The sequence below is a fragment of the Giraffa tippelskirchi genome, chromosome 1 (assembly GCF_054371585.1).
Source record: "Giraffa tippelskirchi isolate mGirTip1 chromosome 1, T2T-mGirTip1v1.2.pri, whole genome shotgun sequence".
Classification (NCBI taxonomy): Eukaryota; Metazoa; Chordata; class Mammalia; order Artiodactyla; family Giraffidae; genus Giraffa; species Giraffa tippelskirchi.
In genome coordinates, this window is record NC_137275.1 from 119713310 (window position 1) to 119735075 (window position 21766).

At 36.7% G+C, this 21766-nt stretch overlaps 1 pseudogene across 1 annotated transcript in view; it reads right to left on the reverse strand.

Annotated features, from left to right (window-relative positions):
- Nucleotides 1-21766, reverse strand: part of LOC145507292 (solute carrier family 71 member 2-like) — a 95858-nt pseudogene that overhangs the window by 32013 nt on the left and 42079 nt on the right. The window contains exons 4-5 of the transcript XR_014054749.1: nt 14553-14615; nt 61-188 (exon numbers count right to left, since the gene is read on the reverse strand). The product of XR_014054749.1 is annotated as a solute carrier family 71 member 2-like (transcript). The remainder of the gene's footprint in view (nt 1-60; nt 189-14552; nt 14616-21766) is intronic.

The window sequence follows — 21766 nt, forward strand, 5'->3', positions numbered from 1 at the left end:
ATGTATTCTCCATATGTGACCCAAAACAGACAAGTCATGATAGAGGGCCTAGTCACTCACCATGGACTGATTCTCATCAGTGGAATTGGGAAGCAGGTGAAGAAGACAGTGCCAAGAAGAAAGGGCTTCCTTCCCCACACATCAGACAGTGCGCCTATGAGTGGGGCACTCAAAAAAAAGAGAAGACCCTGGAGAAGAACAGAAGCAAGGGTCAAATTTATAATGTGATCCCCCAATTACTTATAATTTTCATTTTCTAAATGAATTTCTAAATGCTCTAATTCATTTTAGTGGCTCTGAAACAGAATAATTTGTAACATTAAATATAATCTGTTTTAAAAAAAAAAATTTAACAAAATTTGTAAGCATGCTATTTGAGAAGGAAGAAAAGGATAAAAGCTTGTTTTCTGGGTGAAACTGGAAAAGTGAGGTGATATGAAATATATATACTCACAGTTGGCCCTTAATGTGAACACACACCAAAGGTATGGGAAGAAGCCAGAAACTTAACTCATTTTATAAATACATACAGCATATCTATTACCTGCAAAGCTCTGAATTAAGTGGTGAAACGAAAACACTCAGATGAATACATACCTTCTGCTCTCAAAGGGCTTGTAAGCTAATAGGGATAAACAGGATGAATGTGCAGATACTAAATGTCCCTGAAAGAAGTAGATTCTATTTGTCTGATGAATTTAGGATAGAGATAATGAAAAGTTGCACAAGAGTTGAGGCTAAAGGGAAGCAAAACACCACCACACATAAGCAAAGGAAGTAAAAAAACTCACATTTGTCAATTCCTCACAATTTGCCAATCACCCTGCTGGCTGATCACTTCCATGTGAATTTCTTTTTTGATGTCAGGGCCCTTTGAGGTGCCCACAGGCCTGCCTCTCAGACTCTGTTGGTGCCACTGCCTTCCCTTTAGACACTCTGCCTATATGCATGGCCACCACAACCTACAATATGAATAGCTTTCCAATCTTTGAGTTCTGTGTCTACAGTCAAATGGACTTTCCTACTTGGACATTTAACATGAACACTGTTCCCTATAAACTTGACCAAACACCCACACTTCCCATCTTGGCTAAGAAGCTGTCCAAAGCTTCCCCATCATTCCTTCACTCCTTAAGGTGATTTTTCAGACCATTCTCTTATAATGACTTCTCTCAGTCTATCCCCTGCTGTGATGCATTTTAGCATTTCTTGCATGGATTTAAATAAAATAATCTAACTGTTTCCCTGCCTCTGGTTCTACTTCCTTTCAATCTGTCCTCCACATAACCCCAAGAGAAACCTTGATGAGCTGCAGACTTCAGTTCTTTGATCCCTTGTTTAAAACCTCAACTGTGCAGAATTGAAATTCTTCAAGTGTCTGAACTCTGCTTTTAAATACTAAAATTAAAAACGAGTGGTGGAAAACCAAGATAGATGAGATAAGAGCAGGGAGATGCTGATAAATAATGAGTACATGGGTGTTTATTATCTTATTCTCTCCTTTTGTATATCTGAATTTTCATAATACATTAAAAAAATTCTTCAGCACAGCATACAGATAGAACCCTCCAAAATCCACTACCTAGCACACATCCTATGCTTTGGCTATATGCAATACTTCTTGGTCTTCTGAACATACTACATTCCTTTGTGCAAATGGGCATTTGCAAGGCCCTTGCTGTGCTTGTAGGCATTTTCCACACTTGGACCTGGTAAACTACTAGTCATTCTCAACTCTGGGCCAGGAGTACCTCTTCCTCTATTTTCTTAGCTACTCAAATAGAATTAATCACACTGGTTTTTGAGGGGTGCAAAACAAATAACTCCTGTCCCCACCCTGGCACATATCTCTTCTATTGTAACTATAATCCTCTATTACAATTACTTGTTATTTGTCTATCTTCTTTATTAGATTAGACATTGAGATTAAGGTCAGAGGAATGGTTTCCTTTCATCTCTGTACCCTCGGTACCTACCACACAGTCTGGTAATAAAGGCTTGCAAAGAGGATTGGTAAGCTGAATAGAACTTTTATGAGGAAATCAACTCATATTTCTAAGGCTGAGAAGAGAAAGAACAGGATTCTAACCCCCTATCAGCCACTAGTAAACCCAGAGACAATGGGTCAAGAGATGGGTAAACTGAAGCAGTCAAAGCTATGGTTTTTCCAGTAGTCATGTATGGATGTGAGAGGTGGGCTATAAAGGCTGAGCACTGAAGAACTGATGCTTTTCAACTGTGGTGTTGGAGAAGGCTCTTGAGAGTCCCTTGGACTGCAAGGAGATCAAACCAATCAATCCTAAAGGAAATCAATCCTAAACATTCAATGGAGGAACCGATGCTGAAGCTGAAGCTCCAATACTTTGGCCACCTGATGGGAAAAGCTGACTCATTAGGAAAGACCCTGATGCTGGGAAAGATTGAAGGCGGGAGGAGAAGGGGACGACAGAGGACTAGACGATTGGATGACATCACTGATTCACATGAGTTTGAGCAAGCTCGGGGAGATGGTGATGGACAGGGAAGCCTGGAGTGCTGCAGTCCATGGGACTGCAAAGAGTTGGACAAGACTGAGCGACTGAACAACAAGGCATCAAACCCTGCAATTTATAAGACACATTGGATTTCCAGCATTTGGTCTGTTTTTGCATCAAAAGAGTTAAATGATCTCTTTAACTAAGAGCTAAACAACTGTAGAAGCAGGGCTGAAATTCACGACTTGCAACATCAGTTTTATAAATTTAGAAAAGAAAATCATTTATGTTGCTTTAAAATTTTCTAAAAATATTAAATACCTAAGTTCTCGGGTAGTATAGAACTGGTCAAGAAAAACATGAAAATAAATTTAAGAGGACAAAAGAATAGAAATAAGAATCACCACAAAAACAGTAACAAAATCTAAACACAAAGAACCCTGGAAAATTTTTTGGACAGTTCTGATTTGAGATTTCATACAGTAAGATATGGAATGCATGTCATTAAAACAAAGGACATGAGAAGGCCAAGAATTAAAAGTTTTATTTCAAATAATGCAGTTTTTACAAAAAAAAAGATACTGTTATCTAGATTCTGGATTTCAACTGTAATTTAATCTATTCATTAAATAATTATTATTTTAAAATAATGCTGAGTGACAATTGTTGTTCAGTGCTCAGTCGTGTCCGACTCTTTGTGACCCCATGGACTGCAGCCCACCAGGCTCCCCTGTTTTACACCATCTCCTAGAGTTTGCTCAAACTCATGTCCATTGAAAAGATGATGCCATCCAACTAGCTCATCCTGTCACCCCCTTCTGTCACCCCTTCTCCTCCTGACCTCAATCATTCAATCATTAAATCATTAAAAGAGTAAATAATTATTTTTTAAAAATAATTCTCAGTGACAATAGATACTGAAAATATCCTCTGGGAGAACCTACATTTATTACGATGCTTAAATATAATCTAATAAAATACTTGCCTCTTTGGAAAACTTGTCTTTCTCAAAAATCAAAGACTTTCTTCTGTTTCAGAATTACTTCTTCACCACTCAATCCAGTCCTAGATCCTATCATGCCACATTATTAGAATAGTAGATTGAGAAGGATATCTGTACCTTGATTAGGCAAGTATTGCAGCAGTCCTAAAGAGGAAGAGCACAGTTTGCAAATGAGAAAATATTTAAAGATTAAAACCAGACTGGGACTTCCCTGGGGGTCCAGTGGTTAAGACACCATACTCCAAACGCAGGGGGCACAGATCTGATCCCTAGTCTGGAAACTAAGATACCACATGCCACAAAGCATGGGCAAAAAAAAAAAAAACCACCAGAGTGACATCAAAATCTTAGCCTTTAGCATAAATATAGTTGGCTCTCATTATCTCATTATCTACACTGGTTATGTTCTGTAAGTTTTCCAGGAACACCGAATTAAGAGAATCTGGAACTGCTGTTGTAGAGGAAACACAAGGTTGTATTCCTACCACTCTCTGGTCACATATTTTAATTAACTGATCTATATATAACCTTGGTTTATGTATATTTACCTTTAAAGATGACTTATTTAATATGTAGATTGCTGATTTATTAACACTGAAGTCTCAGCCATCAGCACTATGACTCATGTCTGAATGAGGCTTATCTAACACAGTCTTTTCTCCATAATGTATATCAACACCCCCCTACACTTAGAAACACCTAACAACACTTTGGCACTACACCTGAGGCCATTTTAAACAGAAAAATTGTCAACAAAAGGAACAAAAATGCAAGATACATAGCACTAAATGGACTGCAAAATGGACATGCTTATAGTATGAGACCCAAAACAAAAAAAATGTCCTTTGTTCAATCTCAGCTGGAAACATGCAGTTGGGCAACTCAGATTCCCTCCTTATGCCATACATGAATGAATATGAAAGCACTGTATTGACTTAGAGGTTGCAAACAAATTTAGTGAGTAGGCAGATTTTGCAAATATGAAATCTGGAAGTAACAAGGGCTGAATGTACTAAGCCATGCTATCAGGGTCCAGTGACTACTGGATAAAACATGGTGTGCAGAAGTCCAGTGTGGACCAAGAATTAGTATGCCAGTTTTTGTAAATTAGCTTCCCAGTCCAGTAGATTTTTAAGGTGGCATAATTAACTGGTCAGTAATCCTAACATGGCCTTCAGTTCACTTCAGTTGCTCAGTTGTGTCCGACTCTTTGTGACCCTCTGGACTGCAGCATGTCAGGCTTCTGTGTCTATCACCAACTCCCAGCGCTTGCTCAAACTCACGTCCACCGAGTCGGTGAGGCCATCCAACCATCTCATCCTCTGTCATCCCCTTCTCCTGATCGTTGCCTTCAATCTTTCGGGGCCTTTTCCAATGAGTCAGTTCTTTGCATCAGGTGGCCAAAGTATTGGAGCTTCAGATTCAGCATCAGTCCTTCCAATGAATATTCAGGACTGATTTCCTTTAGGATTGACTGGTTTGAGCTCCTTGCAGTCCAAAGGACTCTCAAGAGTCTTCTCCAACACCACAGTTCAAAAGCATCAGTTCTTCAGCCCTCAGTATTCTTTATAGTCCAACTCTCACATCCATATATGACTACTGGAAAAACTGTAGCTTTGACTAGATGGACCTTTGTTGGCAAAGTGATGTCTCTGCTTTTTAATATGCTGTCTAGGTTAGTCATAGCTTTTCTTCCAAGGACCAAGAGTCTTTTAATTTCATGGCTGCATCCACCATCTGCAGTGATTCTGGAGCCCAAGAAAAGAGTCTCTCACTGTTTCCACTGTTTCCCCATCTATTTGCCATGAATTGATGGGACCAGATGCCATGATCTTAGTTTTTTGAATGTTGAGCTTAAGCCAGCTTTTTCGCTCTTCTCTTTCATTTTCATCAAAAGGGTCTTTAGTTCCTCTTCTCTTTCTGTCATAATGGTAGACACGGCCTTACAGGCTCTAATTTGACAAAATAGCAAATTAAAGCTTATTGTTGAATTAAATGCAATTATCTAATAAACTTTTTAAAGCATACAAAGAATGGCAATTACAACTCACTTGAAGCAAAAATACATGAATTTTATACTTTATACAGCTATTATAAAAGCACCAAGCATAAGCTTTCCTTAACATAAGCATCTGACAAATATTTGACTAAATAAATGTGTCAATATCATTAAAAAGTTTTAAAACAAAAAATTCTTTTTGTTTTGTTTTCCTTCAAATATTTTAATTAACTCTGCAACTCAGTATGAGAGAAAAATGGTACCCATGAAAAATAGGATATAGTCTTTTAACTGCTTCTGAAAACTTTCATTTTTCCATGAAAAAGTTCACATCTGATGACATCCTTTATAAGCCACAACGACGTACAACATATAGACATGGATTACCCCCAAATTATATACATTCACTTTGAGTTTTCATACAATATTTTACTAATAATGACTTTCATCTCTTTTCATTTTTTAAAAGGAGATCAAAGAGAAATTTTCACACTGATGGAATTGTTTTCATTTATGTAACTGACAAATGCAAATTTTTTCACATAAAAAATAGTCCTAAAACAAGAATCACCTTTCAAACCCAGGACACATTATACCCTACACAGTACACAGCTTTTCTTCCCAGGGTGCACAACAATCACTTTTATAGGACAAATGACAAATATGACACACTCAAGTCCAGGAAAGGTGATTTGAAAAGCATGAGGAAGGTCTAAGAACAGCTAGTAATCCTGAAACTTCAGGGAGAGACCAATATGGGCAAGAGGGCTGAAATGCTTTCTTTTGATTGAGGGAGCAAAGGAGATGGGTATAGGGAAGATTCACTGAAACAAAATTTGAATTAAAATATAAAGGAACAGACTGTTTTCACTTAATCTTAGAAGTAGTAGGGCCATTACTTCAAATTGATTCCAAGAAAAAATAACAGCACTTCTACATGCCAATCTGTTCTATGCCTTTCACACAAATGTCTTACCCTATGAGAAGGGTACTGCTAGGGTAAGTAACTAGCCTAAGGCTCAGGGCTCATAAGCAGTAGAACCAGGATTCATCTCAGGCTGAGGTGGCTCTAAGACCTGAGACTAACCCAGCCCATAATTCAAATCAATTATCACACTATTTTTCTTACTAGCATTTTAGTGTCTCTGTCCTGAAGCACACAAAGGACTAGACTTTACCTACTTGTGAATTCTCTTAAGCATGTTTCAATAAATGTATAAATTACCAGTGTGTTATAAAACAATATTTAATATTTATGAAGTCATCTCTCTCAAGTAGGTTGCTTTACAATTTTGTTTACAGATAATTAAAAGGATAGGTTTTATCCAACTTCCTGTCCAAATTAAGGAAGCAAGATTATTGTGTATGTGTGTGTATGAAAAACACTTCTGTACTTAGTAATACTGACGAGTAGCTAAAAGGGGACTGTCAAGGTATCTTGTTTTTTATTTTTTTAATTCTTAGAGACATCAGTCAACAATTTCTCTGTGTGTTTGTGCTATGCACTGGTTGATGATTTAATTCATTAAATAGCAGGATGAGACAGTTCAGCAGTAATTTCTAGGATCAGATAAACTCTTGACATATTAAATGTCCCTGTATGAGTGTTCAGGCAAAGGATCTACACAACCATCTCCTTGATCAGACTTAACCATCCAGTCTAGACTGAGAAGAAGCACTGCATGTGAATTCCTGTGGGCAAGCCCTGGGATGGATTGCTGGGTCTTCTACTTTCCCCCTCTTTCAGCCTCTTGCTGTGATGTCAAAGCTAGACAAGAATAAAGCAGCATGCTTTAGAGGCACTTTCTTCATACTGATTGACCCAGCTATAAACCAATCCTGGACATCCAGCCCACTTAGTTTTAGTTAGTTTGGGACACTGATGAAGATATCTAGTTTCTTAATAAGTATAAAATAAGCTAAAGAAGAAAGCTTCAAGAAGTTTCAAGGTGGACACTGGGCAATCAGACCAACTCTCTTCATGAAGAATATTATTATTCACTCCATCTGTTAAATCCAGCAGTAATAACTTGACTTCATCTACTAAGTCAAACCACAGCATCTTAGCCTGGTTATACTTCCAATGAAGTGTAGCCAAAACTACTTCAGTGGTTAGTTTTATGTGTCAGTTTGGCTAGGCTATAGCACCCAGTTATTTAGTCAAACACTAGCGTGGGTGTTGCCATGAAGCTAATTTGTAGATGTGGTCTAACATCTACAATTACCTGGCTTTAAAGGGTATTTTTGCTGTTTAGTTGCTAAGTCATGTCCAACTCTTTGTGACTTCATGGACTAAAACCCGCCAGGTTCCTCTGTCCATGGGACTTCCCAGGTAAGAATACTGGAATGGGCTGCCATTTCCTTCTCCAGGGGCTCTTCCCAACCCAGGGATTGAAGCCATGTCTCCTGCATTGGCAAGCAAATTTTTCACCAACGAGCCAGCCACCAGGGAAGCCAAAGTAAAGGGTAGTATCCTCACTAATATGGGAGTCTCATTTAAGTCAGTTGAAGGCCTTAATAGGGAAATCTGAGGTTTCCAGAGGAAAGAATTCTGCCTCAGGATTGTAGCATCAACTCTGGCCAAATTTCCAGCTTGTCCTACATATTTCAGACTTTCTATCCCCACAATCATGTGAGCCAATTCCTTAAAGTAAGCCTCTTTATATATATTCTATTGGTCTTATTTCTCTGGAGAACTCGAGCATAACTTATTGCTAGTCACATAACAATGTCTGCCATATATTTTAATTTCATAAAAATAAAAATTGCTAGTGAAAAAATTTGAGTAGGACTTTGAAAACCTGAGAAGTATGATTAAGTATAAGTTTTTCCCTTTTTAACTGTTAAGATGAACAGGTACTAAATTAATAATCATTAAAATGAGAGGATTAACACAAAATAAATTTAATTATTGAAAAATTAAGAATTGAACAATCTTTATTAGAAAAATAAAGAACTTGAAGGTACTTCATAAAAGTAGCCAGCAAATAATGTAAAAATATCTAACCTCATTTGTAATCAAAGAAATACAAATAAAATTACAGTGAGACATCATGCTCAAGCTATCAAACTGGGAAAGATCTGAAAAGTAATACTTGTACTAGAGCATGGTGAAACAGATATACATATTGCTGATCGGAGTGTGAAATGGCACAATTGCTCTAGGAGATAATGTGGTACTATATATTCAAGATTGTTTAAAATGCTCACACTTTTCTACTCACGTTATAGTTTTACAACTCTACTTCTAAGGAAACAATAAAAATATATAAAGACTTATTTTAAAAATTTACTCAGAATTATCTCCAATAGTTTTCAATTAGAAATCACTTATATAGGGAAATGGATAAATAAATTATGGAATATTCATACAATGGAGTAGCATATAACCATTGCAAACAATACACATAGTTTTTACTTTGCATAGTAGTATAGAACTGAAAGAAATGACTGCAAGTGAAACTATGTAGTTATTTTAATCAATGGGAAAAACTGATTCATTCTTTGCCTTTCAGAAATTTTTGTCAGAACACTGAAAATTCTTTCACTATCACTTATAAATGTCTAGTGAAATGAAGGGATGACCTGGAGGAATGGGATGGGGAGGGAGGTGGGAGGGGGGTTCTGGAAGGGGAAAACATGTACACCCATGGTGGACCCATGTCAATGTACGGCAAAACAAACACAATATTGTAAAGTTAAAAAATAGATAAACTAATTTAAAAATAAAAAAAAGGAAAAACTAGTATTTATTTAGTACATTGTGATTTAAAGCATTAATAATTAAAATGTTCTTTGTAAAAAAAAAACATTAAGAGTCATTAAGACTAGCGGTTGTCTTCTTTGAAAGTCTTATAATATATGATGCACATATCTTCTATGAACTGGAAAACTGTCATATGCCTTTCTAGGTTTGGATAAGATTCCAACATATCACTGGATCAAAGAGGCAACACAACATACGTTTTGCTATACATGCATGAACTAACAGATGCACAGTGAAAGGTCACCAACACTTTGAAATGTCACAATGGGTTATGATGTGCCTCTGTTATTTATATAGTGTTTTGTGGACTGAGGAGTTAGCAGCTGTTTATATTTTATGCAACTACTCACAGTTAATACACATGGTAATGGAAATCTGAATTGTGTGTTGGGAGACTTGCTATTTAACTGAACTCTGGTAACTGAAATTTGTGTGTACTACAACATGCAAAGAGAGGGCTGCTTGTACTTCATGTAGTTTTAATGTCATGGGGAAATTAGTAAGGTATAATTAGTAAATGCTGATATAAGAAAAAAAAGAAACATAGTTACAGTCTCTAAGTAAGCTGGATCTTGACTTTATCAAAAGGACTAGAAAAAAGACTGGAAGAACTTTTAATTCAACAATATTTGTTGTTGTTTAGTCGCTAAGCTGTACCCAACTCTTTGGTGATCCCATGGACTGTGGCCCGCCATGCTCCTCTGCCCACGGGATTCTCCAGGCAAGAATACTGGAGTGTGTTGCCATTTCCTTCTTCAGGGGATCTTACAGACCCAGGGATCAAACCCACATCTCCTGCACTGGCAGGTGGACTCTTTACCATCTGAGCCACCAGGGAAGCTGAGTGCTAAGAACTATGCTGGGGACAGCAGCGAGGAAAGTGGACAAAAATCCACGCCTTTAAGAAACTTTCAGTCTAAAACAGGAGGAGTGAGGAGAACAAAATAACAAGATAAAGATAAAGCAAAATATACAGCATGTCAAAGGAGAGATAATGCTTTGGAGAAAAAGCAGAGAAAGAGGATTAACAATGATGAATGAGAACTGGACACATTACTCAAGATGGGAGTCAGTGAAGCCTTCACTGAAAAAATAATATCCAGGTGAGGAGCTGAGGGTTAGGAAGTAAAGCCTATCAAAACCTGGGAAAAGCAAGCAGAAAAAAACAGTACCTGCAGAGCGCTCAGGCAGAAATAGGCTGAGGAAGTTGTGGCTGCAGCAAGGTCAGTAGGAAGTGGAACAGAGTAGAAGGATGCTGTCAAGAGAAAATGGGGTTTTGGGTTGGGTTGTTAAGAAGAGTGCCACAGGGACTTCCCATAGGTCCAGTGGTTAAGAATCTGTGCCTCTAATACAGGGGACAAAGGCTCAATCCTTGGTCAGGAAACTAACACCCCACATGCTGCTTGGCACAGCGTGTGTGTGTGTGCGTGTGTGTATGTGTGTAAACATATACATATACATATACATATACACACATACATACACACACACACACACACACACATATAAAAGAGAGGAAGAATGCCACAAACTGGTTTATATTTTATCACGATCTCTACAAAATGGCTTCCCTGGTAGCTCAGTTGGTAAAGAATACACCTGCAATGCAGGAGACCTGGGTTTGATCCCTGGGTCAGGAAGATCCTCTGGAGGAGGGCATGGCTACCCAATCCAGTATTCATGCCTGGAGAATCCCACGGACAGAGGAGACTGGTGGGCTACAGTCCATCAGGTTGCAAAGAGTCAGTCACGACTGAGCCACTAATCACAGTACACACAGCACTGAAAGGGGGACAAGTACAGTTTTGATGATGGTTCTGTTTTGAAGTAGAATCACAGAATTTGCTAATGGATTGGGTTTGGGATATGTATGGAAGAGAAAGAAGACTAATTCCAGGAATTTTGGCATAAGCAAGAATGCCATGACAAGTAATTAATATGAGGAAGACTTGTGAGTTGGTCAGGCTGGAGGGGAAGACCAGGAACTTAGTTTTGGAGCTGTTAACTTTCAAATACTTATTATGCAAGGAAGTAGAGATGTCAATTAGGCAACTGAATATACCAAGTCTAAAGTTCCAGCCCAAGGTCTAGGAAGATACTTATTTGAGAGTTTAAAGTCTTAAGTCTGATGACATCATTAAGGGAGTAAGTACAGAAAGAAAAAAGAAAACTGTCCCTGGCTTGAGCCACTTATCTGACAGAAGTCTAGGAGATGAGGAACATAAATTACTTGTCAGAAACAGGGTTAAGAAAGAAGTTAATTTGAAAACACAATTTTTAGAAACTCAAATTACTGTATGACCCAGAAATTCTACTCCTAGCAATGTACCTATGATAAAGTGAAAACAATGTCCATATCAAAACTTGTATACAAATGTTCACAGCAGCATTGTTCACAATAATATAATTAAGAAACCAGAAACAACCCCAAACGTCCATCAACTGATAAATGGATAAACTGTGGTTTGGATACAGAGTGAAATATTGTTTGGCCGTAAAAAGAATAAAGTACTAATAAGTACTACAAGTGAACTTTGAAAACACCGTAAGAAAAGAAGTCAGTCATAAAAGACCATACTGTATATTCCATTTATGTGAAATGTCCAGAACAGACAAACCCACAGAGACAGAGAGTAGATTTGTGCTTGCTAAACACTAATGACGTTAGGGAGGAATGAGGAGTACAGGATTTCTTTTTGGAGCAACCAAAATGTGATAAAATTGACTGTGTTGATGGCTGCACAACCCTGAGTATAATTAAAAAACATACATACACTTTAAAGGGATTACTTGCATGGTAGGTGAATTATATCTCAATAAAGCTGCTGCAATAACCAAAACCACAAACAAACAACCCCCCCCAACTGGAAAATTCACAAAACAGAACTGGTTACTCGTGTATACTTTATTGATGCTCACCCCAAATCTAAAACTTCTCTTCCATGCATTATGATAGTAAACTTACAAAGTGAAAGTTAACTGTAGAAAATCTACAAAGATGAACAAAATATATAAGGAAGAAAATTAAAAATCATCCATAAATCCACATCCTTTCAAACTTCAGGTTATTCCTTTTTAATCATCCCCCCTCCCCTGCTTACTTACATTTATTTTGGTCACAATAAAACTGAAACCATACTATATTACATTATATGGCTATACTACACATATCTATTCTAATTTTAAGGAATTTAAAAAGTTTCTACATGTTTACTATTACAAACAGTCCTTTAGCCGAATCTCTAAGTAACTCAATTTGAGAAGAACAAATTTCTAGAAATGCAATCATTTGTTAAAATATGTGGATATTTTTTTAACTCTTAAAATACTGCCTTCCAGAAAAGCTATACCAATTTATCCTCTCATCAAAAGTGCAAGGGGACACAATTCACCACAAATTGAACTAGTTCTTGTCAGTTTAAAATTTTTTACCAATGTGCATGAAAACATATTATCTTATTTAATTTGGGACTCATTTCTTAATAGTGATAAATTTATTTTCACATTGACATCTTTTGTAAACTGCCAGCTTACATCCTTCTTTGCTCTTCTGGGATACTAGTCATTTTCCTACAGTTTTACTTTGAAAATGCTTTTATGTATTCCTCCTTCTATAAAAAATAACATTTTGTCATTTGTATTTTAAGTTTGATGATGGTGGCTTTGACTGACCAAAATTAAAACATTGATGTAAATGACTCAATCTTTTCATTTATGAATAATTCTTATTCTAAAAAACAAAGTCTTTCCCCAAACTGGTGAGAAAAATGGTCATCAAGCTTTCCTTCTAACAGATTCTGTTCTTTATTTTTCTTTGCAATATTTACTAAGTATTTAACACATGAATGTAGAATGCTAATAGTTTTACATATACTAGCTCATTGATCCTTCTCATTGCTTTCCAATGAAGGGATGATTAAATTATATGACTAAGGTAACTGTTAATAAGATGCAGAACAGAAATTTAAAGCTAAAGGAATATAAAGCCATACTGTTCCACTGTGCTCATATCCATATTAAGACATTTTAATAGAGCTATGCTTGGCTACAGGGTTCTCTCATTATATCCTCATCTGAGAAACAACAGCCAGTTACTAAAACATGTAACTCCTTAAGTTCAATAAATTGAAGTTCAATAGTTGCTGAAGTTAAATAAGTCCTGGTCCACACCCTTGAATCAACTTAAATACTTTTTGTTCTATGTTTTTTTACAATAATATTGTGGGTGTATCTAAGTGAAAGTATGATAAACATGCCACTTGGCTTTTGGACACAGACCAAGTTGGTTTTATTCTGTAGAACCAGACTAAAATAGATTTTATTAGCTCCACATGATAAAAGAAAAAGATCTACAGAGTAACTTTCAAAGAATCCACTATAATGATAAACTTATGTAGTATTTGTAATCAATGCCCTCTCATTAAGTTTTTCTTTTGATCATGTAGACAAAACTGTTCACAATCTAGTGCTTAAATAAAAACACACCAGATTCTTGATAATATTCCTCTTCTCAATGAGTATTAAAAATGTCTTATTTTACTTTATTCAAACTGTCCTGTTTTACTTATGTTATTATTGTAAGCATTCTCAAATTCTTTTTGAAAATAGGCAAAGAATAAGTAGTATTCATTACAATTAATGTTGTTCAAAGCTATGCATTCAGCAAATTCCTCTGACTGAATTTAGCAAAGTACTATGGTATAATTTTAAGTGTGCTGTTCAACAAAACGTAAAATTATGTAGACTGATATTACCTAAGTTGAAAAGAACAAATTAGATGCTGCACACATACACTTTACTACAAATTGGGACTGGAATACAGCATTATATTTTAACCCCTTATTTATAAGCTTTTCTGACAAATATCACATTAAAATTTAAACAATGAATTAAGGCTAATTATGTCAAGTGGTTGAGAGCTCAGAAAGTTGTGTCTGGAACACCAGCCCTGCAATAAGACTTTACATCCAAGTAAATCTTGATGACTCCTTCAATCTCAAAGTCTATCTCAAAAAAAGACATTAATACTTGACCGATTTTTAAGACTGATTTTATTCTGTGAATAGAGGAATTAAAAGTTCACATAATTATACCCTTCATATTCTGCTCTGTACATGTTAATAAAAATAAAGTAGTGGCTTATGGATTTGGGTTGTGTTTTATTTTGACTTTGATAATTCAACTAAAAATTTGATTTACAAAATTTACAAATGGTAATAGTTTTCCAGAGTCCTATTTAAACTTCCAAAGTTAAGCTATCAAGGATTCCTGGCTTTGGTTTGTTGTGAACCAAACAAAAATTGTTCTTACCTTTACACCCTGAATGAGACCATTCATGAGGAATGTGTGTTGAGGAAATGTTTCATGTAGAACCTACAAAAAGCAAACAAACGTCAAGAAAAATTCTAAAGTAAATGAAAGGGAAAGATTTCTGCCTTTTGTTAATGGCAGACTAGGTAACTAAACACCAGAATGAAAATGCTAAGGAATAATGAAATATGGAAAATGTCTTAAAAGTATGACAAGGTAACAAGATAGTGAGGCAGAAATCTTAATAAAGAACCTAAAAAGGCATGCCCAGGATTCAGTTGCTTTTGCTACAAAAGCACAAACAATTTAAAGGATATACTGCAAAGAGTTACTTAAACTCAGTTATGAACCTGCAGCCCAGCTTCATGTTACGGACCTAGTCCAGGAAACCTCAAACCTTAAATTTGGATTATACTGATCCAGACTGGTAGCCTCTCCAGATGTTTAGAAGAAAAAAATCTCAAGTTATTTCTAAAAAGGCCATCACCCAGGCTTCACATCAACCATACATATACTTTCTCAAATATAATGACAAGGACATAATCAAAGGTAATCAGATACAAAAGTAAATAAGACACCATGAACAAGAAAACAGCAAACAATACATAACAAACACTCAAAGACCTCATGTTTTGGCATTATTTAACAGACTTTAAAATTAGCATGCTTACTGTGTTACAAGACATATAAAGTAAGCTTGAAACTTTGTAGCAGATTAAAAGAACAAAAAGAAAGTCTAGAACAGAAAAAATTAAATTAAAAACTCAATGGGTTATGTTTAACAAGATTAAACACAGTTTAAGAGAGAATAACTGAACCAAAAGGTAGGTCAAGAGAAGTTATCCAAAATGCAGCAGAGACAAATAGACAGGATCTAAGAGAGAAAGTAAGAGACACAGAGGATCCAATAAGAAAGTCTAACAATTTAAACTAGTCCAGTGATAACAGTGAGGCAGAGACAATATTTTAGAAGCCAATGACTGAGAATATACTTGAATCAATGACAGACATCAATGAAGAGATTAAAGCGACCTATCAAATTTTAAGCAGTATAAAAAGAAATCCATATTTGCAATCAGATTAAAATTATAGAGAACCTTACAAAAATTCTTTAAAATAGAAATAACAGATTGCTTTCAAAGGAACAACAGTTAAGACTGACATTTTTGAACTGAGACAAGGAGTATGCTATTCTATCATCAGTATAGTAAGAAAAATAAAACAAATGCCAACCTAAAATTGTATACCCAGTTAAAATGTCCTTTGACACAAAGGCAAGTATCCACATTTTTTGATTTGGCAAAAACAAGTTTACTAACTTATATGACTGAGTTTACTAACTTATAGACTCCACTTATAAAAAAAATACTTCCAGGAGAAGGAAAATTATAGAGGTATAATTAAGGTTCAAGATGCAAAATAAAATAAAGATCACGGAAAATGGTATATGAATGAACAGGGATGCTACAAAACAAAAATAATGGGTCTTATAGTTTTTATTTTCAATTATACAGAAGTAAAATATTTAATTGGATTTTACATAGAGCAGTGTGTACATGACCATGTAAAATGGACAGCCTACAAAGACCTCAGTTGTATAGCATGCGGAACTCTGCTCAATGTTATATGCTTGCCTGCACGGTTAGAGAGGTTTGAGGGAGAATGGATCCACGTATATGTATGGCTGAATCTTTGCACTATTCACCTGCAACTACCACAACATTGTTAATCAGTTGGCTATATGCCAATATAAAATAAAAAGTTTGAAGTTTGAAGTAAAAAAAAAAAAAAAACTTAGAGAATGAAATGACAACCCACTCCAGTATTCTTGCCTGCTAAATCCCATGGCAGAGCCCTGGTGGGCTATATAGTCCAAGGGGTCAAAGAGGCAAACAACTCTTTGTGACTAAACAACAAAAACAAAATAATTAATAATATTCATTTACCCCATTTATGCTAATATGCAGCACATCGTAAAGGAATGTTTAAGGAAATCAACCCTGAATATTCATTGGAAGGACTGACGCTGAAGCTGAAGCTCCAATACTTTGGCCACCTGATGCAAAAAGCCGACTCACTGGAAAAGACACTGATGCTGGGAAAGATGGAAGGCAAAAGGAGAAGAGGGAGGCAGAGAATGAGATGGCTGGATAGCATTACTAATTCAATGGAAATGAACTTGGGCAAACAATGGGAGACAGTGAGAGACAGGGAGGCCTGGCATGCTGAAGTCCATGGGGTTGCAAAGAGTTGGACATGACTTAACAACTGAACAATAACATGTTAATATTATACAAAATTAAAGATATTGATTAATAGTAGACTTTGATAAGTTTGCATGTAATGCTATAGAAACCACAAAAATAACAGGAATAGAATACTTCTAATGTAATAGAAGAAAAATTAGTCTAACTATTCAATGCAAATGAAGGCAAAAAGGAACAAAATGACAACTTAGAACTGCAGTACATAGAAAAAAATAATGAGCTAATTGAATTCACATAGACTTAATACACCAGGTAAAAGGCAAAAAAAGTGTAGCCTAAAACCAAATTTTAGACAGAATCTGAATCACAGGATTTGGAACCAAAGGATCACTTCACACATACTGGGTTGGCCAGAAAATTCCTTCAGTTTTTAAGTAAAAATAAAAGACACATTTTTCATTTTGCCAAGAACTTTATTGAATAATGTATTCACCATTTTGTTCCACTTATCTTCTGCCATTTTCCAGGCAACTTCGTAATTCAATCTTACCAAAACTTTTTATCGTTTTGAGCAAAGAACTGTCCCAGGTGACTTCTACAGTCTTTCAGGGAATTCAATTTTTTTTCCATTAAGAGAAGTTTGTATAGACTGAAATAAGTCGAAATCTAAAAGTGCAATGTCTAGTGGATACAGTGGATGAATCAGAACTTCCGAGCCAAGCTCTAACAATTTTTGCCTGGTCATCAAAGAAACATGCATTATCCTGATGGAAGATTATGCATTTTCTGTTTTCTAATTTTGGATGCTTTTCATTGTGTGCTTTCAGTTGGTCTCAATGGGCGCAGTACTTGTTGGAATTAATTGTCTGGTTTTCCATATAGAGCCCATAATAAAGGACTTCCTACCGATCCCGCCATATACATAACATCACCTTCTTTGGATGGAGACCAGCCTTCAGTATGGTTGGTGGTGGTTCATTTCATTTGCCCAGCAATCTTTTCCATTTCACATTATTGTACAATATTCACTTTTCATTGTCCATCACAGTTTTAAAAACTGGTACATTTTTGTTACATATAAGTAAAGAATCCTGTGTGAAAATGCAGTCAAGAAAGGGTTTTTTTTTTTTTTGCTTAACTTATGTGGAACCCAAACATCAAAATGACTGGCATCACCAAGCTGGTACAAATGATTTTCAATGCCTGGTTTGGATATATTTGAGTATGTTGGCTCTCTCCCACGTGGTATAACATTGACTTTGGAGTACCATCCAGCAAGAAATCTCCAGTATGAAACTTGGCAAGCCACTTTTGATACATTCAACAGTCACAGCACCTTTTCCATATACTGCTCAAGTCTTTTTTCTGCATTTCAGTTGTGTTTTTACCTTTCTTGAAATAGTAAAGCATAAAATGTCAAAAAAATGTTGCTTTTTTTCTTTCACCTTCAGTATTCAAATGGCTACAAAAAAGTTCACTAATTTTGATGCTTTTTTAAAAACTCATGCTGCTATGACAACCATCACAATACAATTTAACAAAACTTTCTAATGAAGTTAAAAGCAACTAAATGCAACTAGATAAAAATGGATAAACTGAACTTTTGCATAAACTATGATCCCATATGTTTAACCAGAAAAAGAAAATCAAGCATATGAACATCGAGACATGTACAAGAATGTTTACAGCAGCATTGTATAAACAATGGAAAAACGAGAAACAAATATTCATAAATTGCACTGCTGCTGCTAAGTCGCTTCAGTCGTGTCCGACTCTGTGCGACCCCATAGACGGCAGCCCACCAGGCTCCCCCGTCCCTGGGATTCTTCAAGCAAGAACACTGGAGTGGGTTGCCATTTCCTTCTCTAGTGCATGAAAGAAAAAAGTGAAAGGGAAGTCGCTCAGTCGTGTCTGACTCTCAGCGACCCCATGGACTGCAGCCTCCCAGGCTCCTCCGTCCATGAGATTCTCCATGCAAGAGTACTGGAGTGGGCTGCCATTGCCTTCTCCCCATAAACTGCACTAACAGTGCACAACAGAAAAAAGGAAGCCCCAGAAGACAACATGCATGTTATACATTATGCCCCTTCTTAGAAGTTCAAAAATGACCAGAATCAAGTAACATGGACACATCCGTGTGTTTATATATATAATAATGTGACCTAAATCTAGAAAATAATCAAGCAAATAACAAAAAAATTCAGAATTGTAGTTATCTTTGTGGATGGATAGTAGGGAAAGAGATAGGCAAGGAGGACATAGAAATAAATTGTTATTGGGTCATGCAAGGGTTCATCGGTATTCAACACATCCTTAAAAACTATGTTGCAGCAATAAATTTTAAAAACAAAATAAGAAGGATAAAACAAATGGGGGAATGAATGTTTAATTAAATGTTTCATTCCATGAGTGAAACAAATCTATGTATCATGAAGACAGTTATGACTAATCTATTTCTATGCACCTGAAATCCTATGAATTACAAAAACGGGGGAAGGATAGAGTGACTAGTCTCTAACTTTAGACAGTTTATCTCCACAGGTTTTTCAAAAAATGAAATTAAGATGTATCCATAGAAATGATTTCAAATTATCCCTTAATAACATAATTTTCATAGGTTACAAAAGATTTGCCATCGCAGCTAGTGGCATTTGAACTCTACTCACTGTACTGAAAAACAAACAAACAAAAAATAGAAAAGATGAAGGACAACAAATAACTCAAGTGCAAAATCAGTTTTCAGAAAAATCTTTCCTAATAACAAATTTCATAGGGTACAGAGATGCAGAAACTTCAAAGGGAATACTAATCAATATTAGAACTATTTAATGATTTGTCATATGCATCATAGAAATATGGTAAAATAGCAAAACAGTCAGTATATTTTTAAAAAATGTTTCTCTGATCCCCCGTGTGTCAAAAAACATTTTCTGACAAGAAAAATGTTTCTCTTATCCAGTCTTTTAGCCCCACTTTTTCCCTATTATACACTGTCAGACCAAGGTTGAGAACTTAACAGGTATTTTTCAAACTCCCCTTGTCTATGGGTTTCCTCAGAGTTTTTGCTAGTGGAAAAAAATAGGGTTGGGGGAGCGCTGGTGAGCACTACACCAGTAACTCCAGGACTGCCCTCATTCTGTCAAAGGGACAATAATTCTGTTCACCTCTGCTGCCCCCAGCTTCATCCTCACCTTGCAGACCTCTGGTCTCCCCTAAAATGGTTCTATATTCAAGATGATCCAAATATGCATTCACTTATGCAGGTAATGTATTCTAGGATTAAGAAATTAACTCTTTAATTTGGCAAGACCATATCCATGTCAATCTTAAAGGAAATCAACCCTAAATATTCATTGGAAGGACTGATGGTGAAGCTTAAACTCCAATAATTTGGCCACCTGATACAAAGAGCTGACTCACTGAGAAAGACTGATGCTGGCAAAGACTGAGGGCAAGAGGAGAAGGGGGCGAAAGACGATGAGATGGTTGGATGGTATCACCGACTCAATGGACATGAGTTTGCACAAAATTGAAGGACAGGGAAGCCTAGTGTGCTGCAGTCCATGGTGTCCCAAAGAGCTGGACACAATGAGAAACCGAACAACAACAACATATCCATGTATGAATGATAGAACATGGATTTACTGAACTGCACATTAAAATATATAGCTCTAAAGGAATTAGATATGACTGAGCAGCAGGCATGGCAGGGCAATGGAATTTCTGGCAGTGTAAGAAACTGTTTCTGGGTAATAAAGCAATGATGCAGGCAGTTCCTCTAAAATTTTTCAATATGTGCTTTTTAAAACTTTTCTACTTTTTCCTATTAAAAAAAGATACTGAAATAGTAAAGTTTTATTAAAGAAATAAGCAAAACAAAACAAGTCAATAATTTCTTTTCTAGTAAGCTAAGGACTAAACCTTTGTAAAAATAAAGCAGCTATAAAGAAAACAGCAAACTTTTCCAAACTTTCCAAATTCAAACATTTTTTTTCAGTATATAAATAATTATACTGCAAAAGACAGTAGCTGTTATCACAACAAACCGAACGCTAGGACTTTTCTGGTGGTCCAGGGGTTCAGAATCCACCTGCCAATGCAGGGGACCTGGGTCTGATGCCTGATCCCGGGAGATTCCACATGCTGTCAGGAAACTAAGCCTGTTAGCCACAGCTACTGACGCCTGCACGCTCTGGAGCCCGCGCTCTGCAACAGGAGATGCCACTGCAATGAGAAGCTGGGAAACTGAGCCTGTGTGGTGCAACTACTGACGCCTGCATACTCTGGAGCATGTGCTCTGCAACAGGAGATGCCACTGCAATGAGAAGCTGGAAAACTGAGCCTGTGTGCCACAGCTATTGACGCCTGCATACTCTGGAGCCCGCGCTCTGCAACAGGAGATGCCACCGTAATGAGAAGCTAGCACACTGCAACTAGAAAAAACCTGCACTGCAACAAAGACTCAGCACAGCCAAAAATAATAAAAATAATTTTAATTAGTTAATTATTTAAAAGTATACTGACATTCAGGTCAAGATGGTGGAGTAGAAACACCAGCATGCAACTCTTCCTGTGAGAGCACCAAAATTGCAACTAACTAGCTGTTGAAAAACCATCGACAGGAGGACACTTCAGTTCAGTTCAGTCGCTCAGTCGTGTCCGACTCTTTGCGACCCCATGAATCGAAGCACGCCGGGCCTCCCTGATCATCACCAACTCCTGGAGTCTACCCAAACCCATGTCCATCGAGTCGGAGATGCCATCCAGCCATCTCATCCTCTGTCGTCCCCTTCTCCTCCTGCCCCCAATCCTTCCCAGCATCAGGGTCTTTTCCAATGAGTCAACCCTTCGCATGAGGTGGCCAAAGTACTGGAGTTTCAGCTTCAACATCAGTCCTTCCAATGAACACTCAGGACTGATCTCCTTTAGGATGGACTGGTTGGATCTTCTTGCAGTCCAAGGGACTCTCGAGAGTCTTCTCCAACACCACAGTTCAAAAGCATCAAT